This window comes from Nuphar pumila, chromosome 6 (genome assembly GCF_984573655.1).
Source record: "Nuphar pumila chromosome 6, dmNupPumi1.hap1.1, whole genome shotgun sequence".
NCBI lineage: Eukaryota > Viridiplantae > Streptophyta > Magnoliopsida > Nymphaeales > Nymphaeaceae > Nuphar > Nuphar pumila.
The window spans coordinates 99,832,874-99,838,873 of record NC_143254.1 but is presented as its reverse complement, the minus strand read 5'-3'; the positions used below and the strand labels follow the sequence as shown (position 1 = coordinate 99,838,873).

Genomic DNA, 6,000 nt, shown 5'->3' with positions numbered 1-6,000 from the left:
TATGGTTCGGGTCTGATTCATGTAATCCTTATAGAATCCAGATATGGCTCCTCTTATAATGTGTCTGAACCCAGTACGATCATCTCAAATAAGATGTGGGTCTGGTTCAACCTGAACCAAACCTGACCCGTTGACACCCCTAGGTGGTAGCTGCCTACCACCAGCTTACCAAGCTTTTGAAGGGTTTTTCTTGAATCTGACTATACAAATGTGTTCTACATTGTTGATTTTATATTAATCTACTCTTGTTATAAGACTTAAAAACTGATAGTTAAGATTTTTGTAAATATTCCAGGCTTGAAAAATCATGTTTTTTTATTGAAAACATACCAAGTATCATTTTGTAGCAAATTGACAATGCCAAACAAATTTGTAAGATTAGATTTGTGAAAAACAACCCAAAAATACTTGTTTGCATATGATAGGCTGGCGGTAGGCTAGAAATGTGGCAAGCAGCTACCACTTTTCAAAAAAAAATATATGGGAAGGGGGAACGTCCAACCGTTCAAGCTACTTTTAAAAATCATATTTAAAAGCATTTCTTAGCAAATCTGACCACACGAATGTGATCTTCATTATTAAAAACCTAAGAACTCACCATTATTGAGAACTTTTTTATATCTTGAAAACTTCAAAAAATTCAAACCTTTGATTTTTAACACATTATAAAATCACACATACACTACAACAGAGCAGTAGATTAGCGACGACCACCTTTCGTCGCTAATCCGTCGCTAATCCGTCGCTAACCATGTTAGCGACGGATTAGCGACAACGCGGCGACAGTATGCTTACGTCGCGAATATTTCGACGCTAACTGGCGACGGAATTATTCCGTCGCCAAGTCCGTCGCTAATTGCGACGGAATAACGAGCGCTATATTCCGTCGCCAATCCGCCGGTACTAAACGGCGACCACGGCGTGGCGACGGATTTAATTCCGTCGCTAAGCCGTCGCTAGATTAATATGAATAGCGACGGAATTATCCGTCGCTAATCCGTCGCAAAAACGAAAAAAAATCAAAAAAAATTTATTTAAAAATTAATTACGGAGAACTGTACAATTTATATTTCCTGTACAATTTATATTTCCTGTAAATAAAAAACAAACCACACAAAAAAATTCATATAACAAGTATCTATAATAATTAATCGTTCCACCTTAAAACTAAGAAGTTTAATTATTTACAATTCAACAATTACAATTAGGAAAAATAAAAAAAATAGAACTTCTTCAACACAGTCCTCTAATCATCGCCAAGATTTTGTGCGTCTTCTTGTTCATTGTCTTTATCTGTCCCTTCAGCTCCACTACCCTGATTATCGCTAGCAGCCTACACAAGAAAAGAACAGTCAGTATTGATAAACAAAATATAATGAAATAAATTACACACTATATGTGATTCTATCATGTGCTCATATGTGATCTAAGGCAATAAAAAAACTCTATATGTGATTCTATCATGCTCATATGTGTGCTAAGGCAGTCAAAAAATTGAATATGTGATTATAGCATGTTCATATGTGTTCTAAGGCATATAAAAAAACTCTATATGTGATTCTACCATGCTCAGATGTGCTTTAAGGCAAGCAAAAAACTATATATGTGATTCGATCATGCTCGTATGTGTGCTAAGGCAGTAAAAAAATTGAATATGTGAATATAGCATGCTCATATGTGCTCTAAGGCAGGCAAAGCCAAAAATTTTATATGTGATTCTATCATAAATGATATATAACATGTTCATATGTGTTCTAAGGCAGTTAAAAAACTCTATATGTTATTATAGCATGTTCATATGTGTGCTAAGGCAGTCAAAAAACAGAATATGTGATTATAATATGCTCATATGTGTTCTTAGGCAGTAAAAAAACTGAATATGTGATTATAGCATGCTTATGTGTTCTAATGCAATCAAAAAAACTTTATATGTGATTCTATCATGCTCATATGTGCTCTAAGACAGACAAAAAGTTAAATATATATATATGTGATTCTATCATGCTCATATGTGTGCTAAGGCAGTAAAAAAATTGAATATGTGATTATAGCATGTTCATATGTGTTCTAAGGCATCTAGAAAAACTCTATATGTGATTCTACCATGCTCAGATGTGCTTTAAGATAGTCAAAAAAACTATATATGTGATTATACCTGAGAGGGACCTGGAATCGAAGATCCCCTATCCTGAACAGCGGCCTTGATCTCATTTCGGAGAAAGGGGGCGACGGTGTATTGGAAGTAGTTATTCAGTGATTCATTAATGATCTCGCGTACATCATCACCGGAAAGAATAGTCGGCTGCTTGGAGCTTATGTCGGCGCAAGAAGTTGGTGAGCCGTAACTGGAAGAACCAATAACTGGTGAAGTGTTCATATTACTCCCAAACCCGAACACGCGACCTTTTTTGGGTTCACCTGCTGCAGTCACCCATGCTGTAGGATCAAATGATGGATGCTGAGTAGCGTCTTCACCATATCGCTCTACCATTTGTTGCTCATATGCCTCCTACAAAATAATGTTTAAAGTATTCATTAATAATTAATGATAACATTATGATGACTTGCATATATATTGCAATGATTATTAATAGAATTAATACATACCGTTGTCGTTCTCGCCTTCTCTGATACGAAGACTCCCGTGGTCTTCCGTTTATGTGTTTCTACAAACACATCCTTATATGGTACACTGCCTCCTTTTTCTGCTTCCTGCGAAGTTAAATGACAAAAGATTTAGTACACAAATTTGCAACTATACTTATAAAATTAATATTATATATTGATGAGTTACCATTTTCTTTAGGTGGCTCCCAAATGTCTTAGATCCACCTGTGTGTAGATGGGCTTCGGGCATCTTCGATCGATTTTGTGAAGCCTTCGCAGAGCGATTTTTAAATGCATCTCCCGCCCACATATCGCACATTTCATCCCAGTAATCTCTCCTGATAGTAATAGGACCATGGCCCTTCCACAGTAATGGATCATCTACTACGCCAGATGCTTTTTTTGCTGCAGTCTTCATAGTGTGCAGCATGTCTGCAAATCGATTGGCAGCCACCTTCTGCCACACCTTCCTTGCATCATTTTCTTCCACCGTAGTTGCAAAGCGATTCGAAGCCTACAAATATTTTCAGAAAGTTAGTAGACATTGCTTAAATAAATTAAATATGAAACACATTAACTATGAGGAACAACTGTATACCATGAATGAGGACCACAATCTGTCTAATACCTCCTTTGGGTACTCTTTCCATTGAGCAACTGGTCCTGGTAGATGTTGAAGAAGTGAATTCCTAATCTCCCGTACTACTTCTTGTGGCTCAAACCTCGTGTTGCACATGAATTGTTACACAGTAAATATCAATATAAAATATTTAAAAGATATGCAATAATTGAAAACAAAATACTTACGGTCGATTATCGATATACACTATTCGAATGAGTCTTCTTGTGCCAGCCTGTGAAGACCCTGTTTCCTGTGTTGGCTGTTGACTTGTGCGATCAACTGGTGTAGGTGGGTCGTATACAGGCGCAACATCATCTGTAAAAAAATACACACCAAGTTCTCAGAATGTGCATTTGAACTAATCAAGCATCTAATTAGTTATATGATATACCTATCACAGGAGCCCGTGAAGATGAAGGTTGAGCCTGGCTACTACTGGATGAGCGACCACTATAACCTCCACGAACCATATTCTAACAAATAACATATGTCATACAATACATTCAAATAATTCACATCAAGTATTACAATGCATTCAAGTCATTCACATCAAGCATTGCAATGCATTCAAATAATTCAAATCATTGACATCAAGTATTGCACTAATTCAAATCATTCGTTAATTGCATAAATTATAATACATTCAGATAAATTACAATGCATTCGAATCATTCGTATCAAGTATTACAATACATTGAAATAAAATTTTTAATCATTCACACCAAGTATTGCAATACAACTCACATCAAGTATTACAATGCATTTAAATAGAGGTTTGTAGTATAAGATTTTTTTCACTAGCTTGAGAATTCTTCCTCGTCACTAGTTTGACTTTCTTCTTCTTCTTCTTCTTCTTCTTCTTCTTCTTCATTGTTTGCCCATCCACTTGGTACATCATTTGGATCACATTCCTCTATGAATGTTTCATCAGCCAATAGAGATATGACATGCATATCATGCGCAACATCGTGACCATAAGCGAAGTCACAGACATCATCTGATTGATAGTAATCACTGTCTTCAGCTATCGCAATCTTCTTAAAATCTCTATGCCAGACAATCTTGAGGATGGACCTTCCATTTCAGTTGTGCCTGCTGTAAATGCATTCTTTTGACGTCGGAACGGATGATCGCTGGGTAGAAATCGACGATGGCAATCAAACCAACAAGGCTTCCTTCCATGCCTCAATCTAAAAGCTTTGGAATCCTCCATGCAGTACGGACAAGCCAACCTCCCATGTGTGCTCCAACCAGATAACATACCATATGCAGGGAAGTCACTGATTGTCCATAGAACAGCGGCCTTCATGTTGAAATTTTGTTTTTTGTGGGCATCATACGTGGTAACACCGTCATCCCACAGTACTTTTAATTCATCAATCAATGGCCTTAGATATACATCAAGATTTTGGCCAGGTGAGGTCGGACCAGGGATCAACAGAGACAAGAAAAGATTTGGACGTTTCACAATCATGCACAAACGGTCAAAACATGATTGACTCAAATTATACTCGGACTTCAAATTCATTAGTTGAAGAACTGCAGACAAGATAGTGTGACTCTCACAACCGTTCCAAAGTGGCTCATCAGCATCTTTAAGTAAATCATAAAATCTACTAGCTGCATCGTTTGGTGATTCTTCATCTACGACAGTTCTTACATCACTAGAACTCATAGCAGAACCCAGTTCTGTTCCTGCAGCATCAAATATCAAATTTGTATATGGATTATCGTGCACCACATTCACCCGTGCATCAAAATCGTTTCTAAATTCTTCTCCATGAAACGCCCAGTTCTGATAATCACTCACAAAACCCTTCCTGTATAGGTGATGTCTAACGCCATGAGGTTCTACAAATCGATTATTCTTACAAATCTTGCAGGGACACCTAATCCGACCTGTGGGATCTACCGTACTGACACTCGCCGTTGCAAATTCAATAAAACTATCGACACCATCCATATATTCATGCGATAACTCATTGTCCACTATCCTACGGTACATCCATTCACGGTTTGCAGTCATTCTGTCGTATGATGTTACGAATAGTATCCTAACGAATTAAGAAAAAAACAATCAGAATGCGACGATGAAGAAAATATCAAATTTATCATGCAATATACTATGTCAAACAATAACAAGAATTTTGATGCATGCATTGATAACTTAATATTTTCATGTGCAAACTATTAATGACATGATACAATCATTTGAAGCATGCTTTTATTATAAAATTTAACATGGAAGTCAAAATCAAATTGAAAGTAACTACATGCAAGCATGGATACAATTACATCAAATATTGCAATACATCATAATCATTCATATCAAATAAATGGCAAACATGTACCTGCAGCAAACACACTTCAATATCTCACTAACTACTACCATGCTTAGCATGGACTCCGTACTCCAAAAATAAGAACACTTCCATATTTCTACATTAAAATCATGCTCAGCATGATCTCCGAACTCCAACAAAGCAGTCCTAGATATCAACAACTAAGTGAGTGTGTGAACAATAAAGTGTTGCATTCAATAAATTAAATAACATGTGATACGTTTGCATCACTTACTCACCACGGGTATTTACCCGATTTGCATTGTTTTTGTCATTTACTTACCACAGGTGGCCGAGCACGAGTTGGTTCCGTTGAGAAATCTGCACAAAAAAACAATTTTTTAAAATGAAGTCACCACGGAAAAAAAACTGTTCTGACAAGGGGTCGACTCCCCTGCTGTTCCGACAGGGGGTCGACCCCCTGCCCGG

General features: G+C 37.0%; 1 long non-coding RNA gene across 1 annotated transcript; it reads right to left on the bottom strand.

Annotated features, from left to right (window-relative positions):
* Positions 1–1,138: 1,138 nt before the first annotated feature.
* Positions 1,139–2,303, bottom strand: LOC149835393 (uncharacterized). The gene is made up of 2 exons (XR_016432622.1): positions 2,156–2,303; positions 1,139–1,333 (listed from the first exon to the last, which is right to left on the bottom strand). It is a non-coding gene; the product is annotated as an uncharacterized LOC149835393 (long non-coding RNA).
* Between the last annotated feature and the right edge of the window lie 3,697 nt (positions 2,304–6,000).